General features: G+C 34.5%; 1 long non-coding RNA gene across 1 annotated transcript in view; it reads left to right on the plus strand.

The window, feature by feature from the left end:
* The first annotated feature begins 13,293 nt into the window (after positions 1 to 13,293).
* LOC141553313 (uncharacterized) overlaps positions 13,294 to 14,482 on the plus strand; it is a 33,119-nt gene continuing 31,930 nt past the window's right edge. Inside the window, exon 1 of the long non-coding RNA XR_012485391.1 lies at positions 13,294 to 13,452. This is a non-coding gene — a long non-coding RNA (uncharacterized LOC141553313). The remainder of the gene's footprint in view (positions 13,453 to 14,482) is intronic.

Consider the following 14,482-nt stretch of genomic DNA (forward strand, 5'->3'; position numbering starts at 1 on the left):
TAAGCTAAGGGGAAGGGAATACAGAAATTGTGAGAAAAAGGGGTAAAATAGGGGGAGGAACTTTAAAGTGGGGGGAGGGATACTAAAAAGGGAGGGCTGCGAAAAAGCAAGTGGTGCTCACAAGTTTAATACTGGGGAGGGGAGTAAGAGGGAAGGAAAGGAGAAAAGCATAAACAGGGGTTAACAGGATGGCAAGCAATATAGAATTAGTCATTCTAACCATAAATGTGAATGGGGTAAACTCCCTCATAAAGAGGAAGCAGTTAGCAGACTGGATTAAAAGCCAGAATCCTACAATATGTTGTTTACAGGAAACACACCTGAAACAGGGTGATACACTCAGAATAAAGGTAAAAGGGTGGAGCAGAATCTACTATGCTTCAGGTAAAGCCAAAAAAAGCAGGGGTAGCCATCCTCATCTCAGATCAAGCAAAAACAAAAATTGATCTAATTAAAAGAGATAAGGAAGGGCATTGTATCTTGCTAAAGGGTAGCATAGATAATGAAGCAGTATCGATATTAAACATATACGCACCAAGTGGTGCAGCATCTAAATTCTTAAAAAGTGATTGAGAATGTAACTTGGTTTGATTTAATTTATTTTTGGTATGACTTTTCTAAGAGCAAATATCAAAGTTTGGCTCTGGAGAGGAAAGTGAAGCAGATGACCTTGCACAGTCCTTTCTCACTTAACAACAATTTACCTGCATATCATGGCATCACTTCCATGATATAATAGTCATTTTCAAGAAGAAAGGACAAACAACAATAACTATATACACTCTAGCCAATTGGTGCAACGAATTCTGAGCCGAATAAATCACAGATCCTTCTATAATAACTATAAACCTTAAAAAAATAAAAGTTTCTTAAAAACATTTTAAATGTTCTTATATGATTTCTTTCTTAGCATCCAACATATCTCTTGATCTAGTAGATAAAGGTCTAAGTCAAGAAGACTGGAATTCAAATCTATCCTCAAAATTCAAATTTGATTCCTAGCTATGAGACCCTGGGTAAGTAATTAAATCTTTAATGTTGTGAAAAATCAAATGAGATAATACATATAAAATCACTTAGTATAGCATTTGGAACATATTATTGTTATTCAGTTAAGTCTGACTCTTCATGACCCCAATGGGAATTTTTTTGGCAAAGACCCTGAATGGTTTGCCATTTTCTTCTTTAGCTCATTTTGCAGTTGAAGAAACTGAGGCAAACAGGGTTAAATGACTTCCTCAGGATCACACAGATAATAAGTGTCTGAGGCCAGATTTGAATTTACAAAGATTTGTCTTTCTGATTCTAACCTCTATACTTTATCTGTTGTGTGACTTAGACACCCATTTGGCACCTATATAGATACTATATAAATGCTCATTCTTTGTTTTTATGTGCTTGTTTTAATTTTTTTTCTGGCTTTTTTAATCTAATTTTCTTTATGTGGTAGATGAATTTTACTATATATATGTATGTTTGTATGTATGTATGTATGTATATGTCAGCTTAGAAAAATCTCTGAAAATAGTATAATGATAAAATGGGAGACTCAGAAATGAAAATAAAATGATTAATTGATGAATCTGACAAATGTACAATTTGTCCAATAATTCAATCTATTTTCCAAATATTATTCAAAATTCCCAAATATATCTTGCAACTTATATTTTTCTTCTTTAGTTTTCTTGATCCATTAATCTCTGAAAGAAATTCATGGATTTGTTACTGATTCACAGTTAACTACCAACTATTTCAGAGGAGTTATTTAATGTCCAGAATATATTTAATGAGTAAACATTTTCAAGTCTTTCTCCTTAAATGAAGGAAAATCTCACCTTGCCAAGAATATATGACTTGAAACAATAAAATGTCTGAGAGCATTTCCAAACAACTGAACTCACTATGGTCCAAAGTACATTGGGAAAGTGCATTTCTGCATCACTAATATGGAGTGCAGCCTTAGATACAAATAATTTAGAAAACCTCAACTAGAACAAAGAAGAGAGCTGGCTCTTTGCTCAATGACAATCTTTTGAATTTTCTTGCTACCATGTGGTTATCCATAAATCATCTATCAATTAACTATAATTGATTTAGAATCCATTTGGATACTTTTAGTGATTACAGCTATCCCCACTCTGAGCCTAAAGGAAGATTTGGGGGAATTCATCAAGCCTCTAAATTAGGACCAGAGCAAGTGAAATTTATCAACCAAATTTTATTTCTCATATAATATGTCCAAGATTTCTTTGCTTTGAAAAGAAATAACATACAGATCTTATCTTCAGGAAACTTCTAGTCTAATTGAGGAGAAAAAAAATCTATAAAAGATAATCAACAGTATAATGCCTATGTAAATATAGATTAAGTACTATAGACAATAGATTCTATAGAGGTTCAAAGGAGGCAAGGATCAGTTCACTTGCACTAAAGTGATTAAAAGAGGTTTCTTGGAAGAGTTGTTTAGCAGACCTTGACAAAGTAGATTTTGGATGGGTCAAGAAGGAGAAAGTGATGAAAGGAAACTATGTAAGCAAATGTATGAGAGTGGGAAAATGCAAATTATATTCAGAAGATAATGAGGAAACCATCTTGATTGTAGTAGAGAAAGTAAAGACAACTTCTTGGACAACAAGACAAGTTAGCCTAAAAAAGGGATTGTGCACCTAATAGTGAGCTGTATATTTTAGTGCCTACCAAGATAGACAATGTGGCCCTCTTACTAGAGAAGATTTACCATGAACAACTATTCAGGGACTTGGAGAGAAGCTCCATCTAATTCCTCATGAAGTCTCATCCTTGTTGTCTAGAGTATTGGTCTCCAAAATGGAGGTCATGACCTATTGAGGAATCATGATGTAAGGAGTCAACCAAATAAAAGGTAGGAAGATGGGCTACAATGATGCCCTCCACGTGACAGTGAATTATGAAACTCATCCCCAATACAATCATATGTACCCTTCACCCATTACAATCCAACACTTCCTATGTTTTCTGCTCCAGCTCCTGATTGCCTAAGCTCTTCCTTTTTGTTCCAGGCATCTGCTACTCAGGGCAATTGTAATATAACCATGACCCAGGAACCAATAGCAGAATTCCTTCTGCTTCAAGCCCAATGTAGTCATTTATCCCATCTAGTCACCCCATTGCCTTGTAAATTTTCTTCAGAGAATGAGCTCTTTCATTGTGGGTAGAACAAAATGAGTTGCACTGGATAAGCATTCATGAATCGAGATCTACAACATAGATCTCATTACATTCTCTTTTCCTTTGAATTCTAATTTTTTGTGAATTCCTCATTACAATTGAGGGCATTACTTTTTAGTAATAACAATTCAAATTCTCGGGGTCAAAAACCTTCATTTTTGTTCACACAGCTCACATATATCCAAGTAGTTTTGAATCATCTCTTATCTCCATATTATCTCTTACATCCATTTATCCCCTTTTTTCACACAGGATCACTAAAGTTTATGTCTGCATCCCCTCTTGTCTGGAATATTGTGATGTCCTAACCTGATCTTGATCTCCCAAGTTTCTCTCCTCTCCAATCTATCTTCCACATAGCTGTCAAAGTGATTTTTCCTAAATTATACATCTGACCTGGAGTTCTGGAGGTGGAGCCAAGATGTCAGAGTAAAATCAGGAAACTACTCAAGCTGTTCCAGTTTCCCTCAAAAACCAGATAAAACTAAGCCTCTGAACAGTCTGAAGGAATGAAACCATTCTCCAGCTCAAGATAATTGGGAAAAAAAACTTCAAGAAAAGTCAGTTTCATTGGGGTGAAAAAAGGTGTTCAGCCCAGGTTTGATAGACTCTGAGAAAGCAGGTAAGAGGGTCTTAATCACAGCAAATCAGCAACTAAGACCTTCAATTTTGGCTCAGTAGAGGAGCAAATCAGTGGGGCACTAGAGATCATAGAGATAAAGGGAGCTTTCCTTAAAATAATAAGCAGTATCTATCTAAATCTATAGCAAGCATTATTTGTAATGGAGAGAATTTGGACCCTTTCTCAATAAGATCAGGAGTAAAACAAGGATGCCCATCATCACCGCTATTATTCAACATTGTACTAGAAATGCTGGCTCTAGAAGTAAGAAAAAAAAAAAAAAAGAAATTAAAGGAATTAGAGTAAACAATGAGGAAATAAAACTAACAGTCTTTGTAGATGATAAGGTGATATACTTAGAGTATCCTAATAAATCATTCAAAAATGTATTGGAAACAATTCTGAGTTCAAGTGCAACTTCAGAGGCTAGCCATGTGTCCCTAAGCAAGTCACTTAAACTTCTATCTGCTTTTATTTCTTGAGGTACCTCTCTGGGTTTTTTTGAGGATCAAATGAATAAAGTGATTATTCTAGCACTTAATACAGATCCTAGGAGCTTAATAAGTGTTTTCTTTTTTTTTCTTTCTTTTTTTTTTTGCAAAATATAACACAGTCATATTAGCCTTCCTGATATTCCTCACATTCACACAAAAACATCACTAAAACATGCAATCATCAATAGAAAATTAAAGCATGATACCATCTATTAAGCATAACCACACACAGAAAAAGGAATGATTTTATATCAAAAACTTTTTGCCAAATTGAAATCAGAGACAATTTATTTTTATTTGCTTCTCAAAGAAAGATGACTCCTATTAAAGTATCTGGGATCTCTTCTTATTGTGACTTATTTGATGGTTTCATTATGTATCTTTCAAAATTAAACTGCTAGACTGACTACTTAGATCAACTTAATTAATTTATCCATTACCAACAAACATTTATCATCTACACAACTGCCCTATCTCTTAGGACATATATGGAGATTTAAATAGATAATGAAACTTATTCAGTCATGTTTCTTTCAGAAGCAAAATAGTTTTTTATGTACTATTAATAAATAACATTAAATTTTAAAATATATTTAATTTTCATTCTTTAATAGTTTCTATTTGTATTTTATACTGAATGCATTAACAAAAGCAGATATTTCTAATCTAGAAATATACATATATTCATAAGTTAAAAATACATATAGTGCATAATCAAAATTTTTTGTGTTTATCAAAGAACTCCCAGAATCCTTCTGGGTACTCAGTTCATTCTCCTTACTCATTCTTGCTGTTGTTGTTTTCTGACACCATTTTGAGGTTTTCTTGACAAAGATTAGGTTTGCCATTTCCTTCTCTAGCTCAGGAAGATGAGTCCACTGTACAGTAACCTAGCTGCTCATGAAGTTTTCCTCTCACTCAGAAAGAAGTAAAATAATGCTTCTCCCATTGCTTCTTTTGGTCAGTTTAATTTATAGATTTTATGTGACTGAAAATAAACTGAACCAAAGGGAGTCTTGGAACAGACTGGCTGCCCCAAGGGAACTCTTCTCTAAGAGCCTGCAGCCAACTTCCCAGGCTTGCCCTGAGCATAATCTACCCCTTATTACCCAAAGGAGAGAGAACAACTCCATGAATTTCTAAATCTATTTTAAGGTAATAGCCACCAAAAGGTTTGAAATGTAGATCAAGAGGTCCCTCCAGGAATTATAAGGTACACAAATGATCAGATCAAGCCTGTTGTAGCAATAGCTAGGTGGGAAAAAGGATAAAGAGGAAGCACTATGTAACTTCCTGCTGCTGTCATCCCACTAATGCTTTTTCTCTTACTTTCCAAAGACTTTTGTACTCTTTACAACCCAACTCATTCCTATCCTTCCAGACTTTTTCTACATCATTTTCATCCATGTACTCTGTGATCCAGCTATTAGAAGCTTTTCCTGTTCCCCTTAATTCTAGTACCTTCTACCTGAGAATATTCCAAATATCCTGTTAAGACAGTTTGCATGTTTCCTCCCTAATTAGACTGAATTTGTTGAGAATAAGGACTTTGTTCATATTTTCAGCACTTCCAAAACTTGATATGTAGTAGGTGGTTAATAAAAGCTTTTTTAACTGACCTACTTTGTGTTTTTCATACACAGAGTTACACCTGGGGTAGTTAATAAACATTTATTAAGTGCTTAATTTGTTATCCTCCATAACTGGAATGATTTCCCTCCTAATCCCATTTTTCAGAATCCCTGAATTCTTTTAAGACTCTTCTTAAATGCTACCTTCTTCAGGAGACCTTTTAATGTTTCCCCAGAGGCTAATACCATCCTCTCTAAGGCTCTAAAAATCTATCCACTCTGATGTATCTTCTAAATATGTATTATACATGTTGACTCTTTGGGCAAGAACCATGGTATCATGGTAGAGAAGGTAAGGAATGAGCATTTACATAGCACCTCCAATGTGCCAGACAAAGACTTTTTACAAATATGATCTCATTTGGGTCTTTGAAGTAGGTGTACTTTCTCATGCAGAAATCAGTGGCTTACTATTCAAGCATAAACATTCCATCTTTATCTTTTTCAGTTTTCTTGGGAACAAAAATTGCCAAATGTATTCATCTGATCGTTCCTGAATTTGTATCCTAAGGCTGATGTTCAGCTGGATTCAGCTAGCTTTAAGCTGTTCAAAAGAGCTAAGTTTTGAAGTGTGTATTCAGTATCTGCTTCTTCATCTAATATCTTTGGGCATATTTCAGACATCTTGTAATGATCCTTCCAATTAGCATTGTCTGCTACCTTCCCTTTAGAAGCTGCCAGAGATTGATGGAACTCGGCTGCTTTGCTCTGAGAGGAAGTTGGGTAGATAGGAACAAGGTCTGGTGGTAATAGTGAAGCATATTAGAAGAAGTTTTTTATTCTTGGAAGGTCTGATGCTTTGTTTTGCATGTGTGTGTGTGTGTGTCTTAAAATCCTTAAAAATCAAGCAGAGTATTTTCATGTGAGGGATTCAATAATTCAACATATATATATGTGCTTACCCTATGCAAGACATTGTTCTTGTTACTCCAGAGAAAAAGACAAAGGCAGAAATAGTTTTCACCCTCAAAGAACTTACATTCCACCATAGAAATAAACATAACATGGTCCAGTTCCCCATGCTCTGGACTTACAGTCTTTAAGGCTGATCTCTAAACTATCATCTTTGGCTTATATTGTTCCATTTAGAGCTCTCATTGAGAAATCTCAGAATATGCCTTATGTCTAAGGAAGATTAAAGCTACAGAGACCCATAATCATTTTTTATTTATATTTGGTTAGGAAATCTAATGGTCTTTTTCTCATTTTTTTTTTCACTTCTCAATGAATTGATCCTTCAACTAATCAACTGATTGAGATGTAAACAGGACTTACTGTGTGCTAATTCCCATGCTATGAAAAATTCATGAGACTTGTTATTCATGATTCCTGTCTTCACAAAGCTTATATTCTAGTTGGGGTGATATTTCTAATATTTAATAATCTAAAATTAAGCATTTAGAGAACTTAACAATTAGTATCTAATTGTTACAATATATGACACAGACTATATGTAATATAACTGTTTAGGGTATGGAGAAATTTGGGGGGCCAAAGTAATTAGCAAAGCCTTCAAAGAAGCAATACTTGACCTTGGAGAAAGGATAGGATTTGGGTAGAGATGGATAATTATGACCTACTATGTGAGGAGAATAACACTCTAGTTTCTGACTTTTCCATAGATTAATATATTTCTCTTTTTTTCTGAGGCAGATCAACCGATCAACAAGAAAATAGTAACCATGGACAGTGTGCTACACTGGAGATATAAAAGAAATGTGAGACAGTTTCTGTCTTTGAGAACCTTACAATCTAGCAAGGAGAACCAATATGTATCTCTATGAGTAAATAGAAAATAAATATAAATGAAATACAAGATAATGGGAAAGGAGGGCAGGATTAGCAATGAGGACCAGGAAAGACTTCATATATAAGATAACACTTAAACTGAGTTTTTAAGGAAATGAGGTATTGTAAAATGAAGCTGCGAAGAGGGATTTTAATCTAACCACTGGAAACAGCCAGTGCAAAAATGGACTTAGGATGCTATGTATAAGGAACAGCAGAATGGCTAGTGTGACTACACCAGAGAATAGGAAGAGGAAAAATATGTAGTAAGACTAGAAAGGTAGTTTGGAGTCAGGTTATGAAAGCCTTTAAGTCCCAAAAAGGAATTTCATGTATGATCCTAAATGTAAGGGAGTCACTGGAGTTCATTGAATAGGAGACCAATAGAATCACATCTGTGCTTTAGGAAAATTACTATAACTAGTATAAAGGATCAATTAGAATGGGAGAGACTTGAGACAATGAGATAAATTAGGAACATAATACAGAAGTCCAGATAAGAAATAATAAGACCTAGAAGTAGGATGTGAGTAGAGAGAAGGTGACAGATATAAGAAATATTGTAAAGCTAGAAATGAAAGGATTGGGCAAGAGTTGGACAGGGTAAGTCTGCTTGAACAGCTGGATGGCACAGTAAATATAGGAACATCAGGAAGACCTAATTTCAAATCCTACCTCAGACACATGTTGTATTATGTTTCTTTGGGAGGAAGTCACTTTGCCTCTCTTAGACTCAGTTTTTTTCATCAGAAAAATGGGGATAATAACTTAACAGAGAATTAAATGAGATCACATATTGTAAAGCATTTTGTAAACCTTAAAGTGAAACATAAATGTTTATCATCACTGTTGTCTTTCTCATTCTCATCCTCATCATTACTACCAAAGTGTAAAATTGTGGAGATCAGAATAACACTGAATTTATGAACCTGGATAACTAGAAGATTATTGGGTTTGAAGGAGAAAGGTAATGAGTTCTAGTTCTTTCTCATTTCGTTATTCATTTTCTTTCTCAGTGGAGAAAGTTAGGGTGGAGTCATTCAAGTAGAGTTGCAAAGCATTTTAGGGAAGCCAGCCGGAGCCGATCAGTCTATAGTCAAGTGGAAAGGCTCCTTTATTCATTCTAGTCCTTCCCCTGCTGACCTGCCCCTTTCTTTTCCTGGGGCTGCCCTCTGGCATTCAGAATAACAACTCCCCTATTTGCCTCAAAGGATACTGAAAGCAAATTGGGTTGGTCCAGGCAAAGGCACAGCAAGCTCCTTATGGAAGATGCTCAATAAAACAAGGTTCCCAGGGCCCAGTCTCCATTTCAAGACTGAAATTTTCAAATAAAAATAAAACTTCCCTACCTCCCTCCTCAAGCTCCCTTTTGGCCTGCAGGCCACCTCCCCTTTTCTCAGGCTCTTAGGCCACCCCCTCCCCAGGATTTTTAACTTCCTGTCCCTCCCTAAAAATTGTTGCCACTTTCCCAGGGATTTTAAGTCAAGTCTGAAAGGGTCAGTCACTGGAATCCATCCTGGTAACAGTAGGGAGACACATCCCCCCTCCTTTCCCCTCCTGTCTGTGCCACTAATTGGTAAAGGAAATGAACCAAGTGGACAGTTTTGTTCTCTAGTGATTAGAAACCTTCTAAAACAACAAGCTTGCATACTCCACCCCCACCTCCCATCCCCTGGGGGAAATAGGTCCTAAAGTCCCAAGAGCAAATCTGTTGATTTAATAAAAGAATTAGGTTGAGGCCTTTTGAGCTGGTAAGAAGAAGCCAAAACAAAGCATGAGTAATAAGTACCAAACTTTTAGAGACCTAAGGGCTTCCCTACCCCCACCCCCACCCTTCTTTCTCCTGGAGTTGCTAAAATAAATCCTAAATAGATTTGTTTTCCTTTTGTTTTTAGTCTCCTTCCACATTGGCTCTTCTCTAAAGTCCTGCCAGTCCTTTTAAGTTAACCATTCCTCCCCTGCCTCCTCATTTTCTCTTCCTGAAGTCCTCACACATGTGGGTGTTTAGAAGTGCCTCAGGAAGCCCTAATTTTAAATTTCTTCAAAATGCTTTTTCTTTACATATTCTGAACATTGGATTAAGCAATGTGTATTAGGTGACTTTATGTCTGAATGGGAAAAAAAATCACACTATAGTTTTGGATAGTCACCTTATATATATATATATATATATATATATATATATATATATATATATATATATATATATATATATATATATATATGCATGGGGATAATGGGAATGATGCAGTTAGATGGCTTAATGGTTAGAATGCTGGGCCTACAGTTAAGAAGACCTGAGTTCAAATGGGTCCTCAGATACAAGTCATTTAACTAACTTCTGCTTGCTTTAATCAACTGAAGAAGGACATGACAAACTATTCCAATATCTTTGCCAAGAAAATGCCATGGACAGTATGGTCTATGAGGTCACAAAGATTTGGAAGCAACTGAATTACCCAACACCACCACCACCATACAATCATAAACATTCAGAGCTGAAAAGACCTCAGAAATCCTCTTTTTTCAGGAATTTTTAAACTGGGTCCACAGACTGCCCCCTCCCTCAAGGGATCCTTGGATAGTTTTTAGGGAAACTATGGCCTTGGGTAAGAAAATAAAAATTACATTTTTAATCTCATTGTAATTGAATTCTTTTATAATGCTACGCATTTTGTTTTACATGCATTTAAAAACTTTATTCTGAGAAGGGATTCACAAAATTTACCCTATGGCCCATAGGATCCATGACACAACAATTCTCCTTACTGCCTTAGCCCCTTAAGAATCTCCTGAATAATATAAATCATCCAAACTTTGCTCAAAAATTTCCAGTAAAGGGGAAGGCACTAGTTTAATGTAGTCATTCTATTTTTTATTAACATTAAGTTTTTCCCTATATCTAGCACAAATGTATCTCTTTGCAATAGCCACCCATTACTCCTAGTTAAACTCTCTTGAGACCAAGTAAAAAAGTCCAGTCCCTTCAAATGTATATTTATACCCACACATACATACATACATACATACATACATGTGTATATATGTAAATATATACACACAGACACACACACTTATATGTTGTCTTGATGGTGGTTGTTTCAAATTTCAAATTTCTTTTCTCACCCCACACCTTTCTCCCCAAAGCCATCTAATTTCTTGGCTAAAGATGAGGACTAATAAGTCCTTGTAAAATGGTCCCCAATTATCTCACCAACTTTTTCCTGACCTCTGCCCTGTCCCCTAAATTATTTTTTTAATTTACTATTTAAATTATTTACTATCCTCAATTAAACAAAAACTCTTGAAAGACAATTTGTGTATATCTTACTTAATATTGCCCTTGAAGTCTAGTAATGTATATAGCAAGCACCTTCTAGAAACACTTAAAATTGAATAGATTGAGACAATCTGATTAACATTGTTTACTTTTTTTTTTTTTTTTTTTTTTTTTGAAGCATCTGGGGTTGTGACTTGTCCAGGGTCACATACCTTGGAAGTATTAAGTGTCTGAAGTCATATTTGAATACAGATCCTCTTGAATTCAGGCATGGTGCTCTATCCATTGCACTATCTAGCTGCCCCCCAAATTATATTGAACAAGCTTATTTTTTCTAAAATAGCTAATTATGTAATAATTTAAGATTTATAAAACCATTACAAATAACATCTCATTTCCCTCCATCCTCAAATCAAAAGTGTTTTGGTTTTTTTTGTTTGTTTTTTTTAATTTCTATTTTACAGTTGAGGATACTAAGACAGAGATTAAATGATTTGCTCAAAGTCATACACCTACTTAGTAAGTATTCAGGTTGGATTTGAATTCAGGAGTTTTGATTCCAGACCTAGAACTCTATTTATTGCAAGAGACAGATGGAGATAGGGATGGGAAGGGAGAAAGAGAGAGAGAGAGAGAGAGAGAGAGAGAGAGAGAGAGAGAGAGAGAGAGAGAGAGAGAGAGAGAGAGAGAGAGAGAGAAACAGAGAGAAACAGAGAAAGAGAGAGAGAGAGGCAGAGAGAGAGAGAGAGAGAGAACAAGTGCTGTATATATATAACTAAAATATATAATTATATGTTATATATATAATACTAGTATGTATATGTATATATATACATATATATATATACTACATGTGAGTCTATATATACACATATTACACATCCATACATATATTTCACTTAATCTTTCTCAGTTTCAGTTTATTTATTTACAAAGAAATAGTCATACTGATTACTTCACAGGATTGCTGTGACAATCAATTGAAATACCATCCAAAGCACTTTGGAAATCTTAAAAAAGTTCTATAAATGCTACCTAGAATGTGCATATATCTATACATATAAAATATGTATGTATACCTACACACACACACATACACACATTGAATAAAATTTCTGCCTGCTTTTCTAGGGCTCATAAAATTTTTAAGTATTTGCAGTATGGGAAGTCAAAGGGAAAGAGACTCAGCAAAGAGTGCCTCCTATAGAAATGGCACAGCTTAATGTGCTGAGAAACATCTAGAAACAAAGGCAGGTGCCATATTATAGTAGCAATATGAATGACTATGCAACTCTGGGAAGATGTGTTATTTAAAGAGGAACTTGAATCCTTTTATGTTTTGGGGGAGTGCAGTATTGGATGTTTCAAAGTAATAGGAAATTTTCTACAAATATATTTTAAGAATGCTTTTCCCTCCTTTCATATTACACACCTTAAAGAAATTCTAGTTTGGGCTTGTGGTAGGTTTTCCCTAAGGAGAGAGGGAATACAGATGGTCATATACTCATATACATATATATCTTTTTAAAAAATTTTTTCAAGGGATTGGAAGGTCACCCAGTTCAAACTCTTAATGTGATAGAGGAGGAAACTGGAGAAGTGAAATGATTTGCCTGGGGTGGCTCTGATGAATAATGATATATCTGCACTGAGAATCAACTTCTCTTGAAGTTGACAAGGTGTTTTTTCCACACCATAATTCTTTCTTGTGATTTTCAAAAGAAAAAAAAAATCCATATATTCTTAGCACCTCCACTTTTCCACTATTCAGAAGGGGAAATATATTAGCAATATTCTTTAAGATTCTAGGATCTTTGAGAGAAAAATTCAAAATCATCAATCATTGTTCTTACAGAAATATACATGGAAAGCTAGATTGAACTGCAAATATTTGAATCTTTTAATTATATCTGTTCTTGTTGCTCAATTGTTTCAATCATGTCTGTCTCTTCATAGTACCATCTGGGGTTTTCTTGGCAAAAATATTGGAGTGGTTTGCCATTTCTTTCTTTAGCTCATTTTACAGATAAGGAAACTGAGGCAAATAGAGAAAAGGAAAAAGAAAGGGAAAAGAGAAGGGAAGGAAAGGAAAGGAAAAGAAAGGAAGAAGAGGAAAGGAGTAAAAAAGAAAGGAGAGGAAATGAGAAAAGAGAAGGAATGGAGTTTGGAAAGACAAAATAGAAAGTTTATACAAAAAAAATAAACTTTTTTAGTTGAGACTTCATTGAGTAATGTAAAGTTAAATTTCTTGCTTTTCTCTCCAGATGGATCCCCTTTGCATTACAGTATTATTTTCAATGAGGCAACATGATGCATTAGAAAGAGTTCTACATCTGGGATTACAGAATCTATATTCAAATCTTATCTCTGCCACTTACTATCTGTATGACCTTGATAACTTTTCTGGGCCTAAGTGTCTTCATCTATAAGGTGAGTAAATTGGACAAGAAGGCTTCAAGGTTCTCTTTAAACTTAAATCTATGCTCCTATGAATTAATAAAGACCAAAAAAATAGAATTATAAATCGGACTGAAAGTTTCCAGCATGAGCTTAGCAAATTTTTTTACTGAATGAAGAAATAAAGGAAGAGAAAGAAATAAATATTTATCAGATACTATGTGCACTTTACAAATATTATCTCATCTTACCCTCACAATGGCCAATGAGATAGGTGCTACTTTTATCTCTGTTGATAAACAGTTGAGGAAACTGAGGCAGACAGAGTTTAGTGATTTGTTCAGTGATTCACACAGCTAGTAAATGACTGAGATTTGATTTTGGACTTAGAACTTTATCCAATGTATCTCTCAGAAGACAAAAGTCTTTGTTTTCTTTTTTAAACTAAATTTTATTTTTTAATTAACAAAAAGGTTATATTTTCTTCTATCTCCTAATGGAAAAAGAAAACAAAAACCTTTGTAATTAATATGCGATCAAACAAAACTAATTCTCACTTTGACAACATTTGAAAGATATATGTTTCAATTTGAACCTTGAGCCTATCTATTATTTCTCTGTCAAGAGGTGGGTAACATGGTTCATCATTAACCTCTATAATTATAGTTGAAGTTTTTAAAATACAAGTTTTCCACTAAAAAATAATAACATGATATACAGCAAATACCAACAAATCCACATAGGTCAATAATATATGCCTGGGCTTCAAATACAGCTACCAATGAAATTGTAACCCAAGTCCATACTTGTCTACTGGGCTAAATGCCAAATGGGGGAATCACATGTTTATGCTCATTAAAAAAAAAAAAAATAGCTCCATGGATCTTCTCTTGTAGCATTATTAAAAAAAAAAGAAGAAGAAGAAGAAGAAGAAGAAGAAGAAGAAGAAGAAGAAGAAGAAGAAGAAGAAGAAGAAGAAGAAGAAGAAAAAGAAAAAGAAAAAGAAAAAGAAAAAGAAAAAGAAAAAGAAAAAGAAAAAGAAAAAGAAAAAGAAAAAGAAAAA

This window comes from Sminthopsis crassicaudata, chromosome 2, assembly GCF_048593235.1.
Source record: "Sminthopsis crassicaudata isolate SCR6 chromosome 2, ASM4859323v1, whole genome shotgun sequence".
Taxonomy (NCBI): Eukaryota; Metazoa; Chordata; class Mammalia; order Dasyuromorphia; family Dasyuridae; genus Sminthopsis; species Sminthopsis crassicaudata.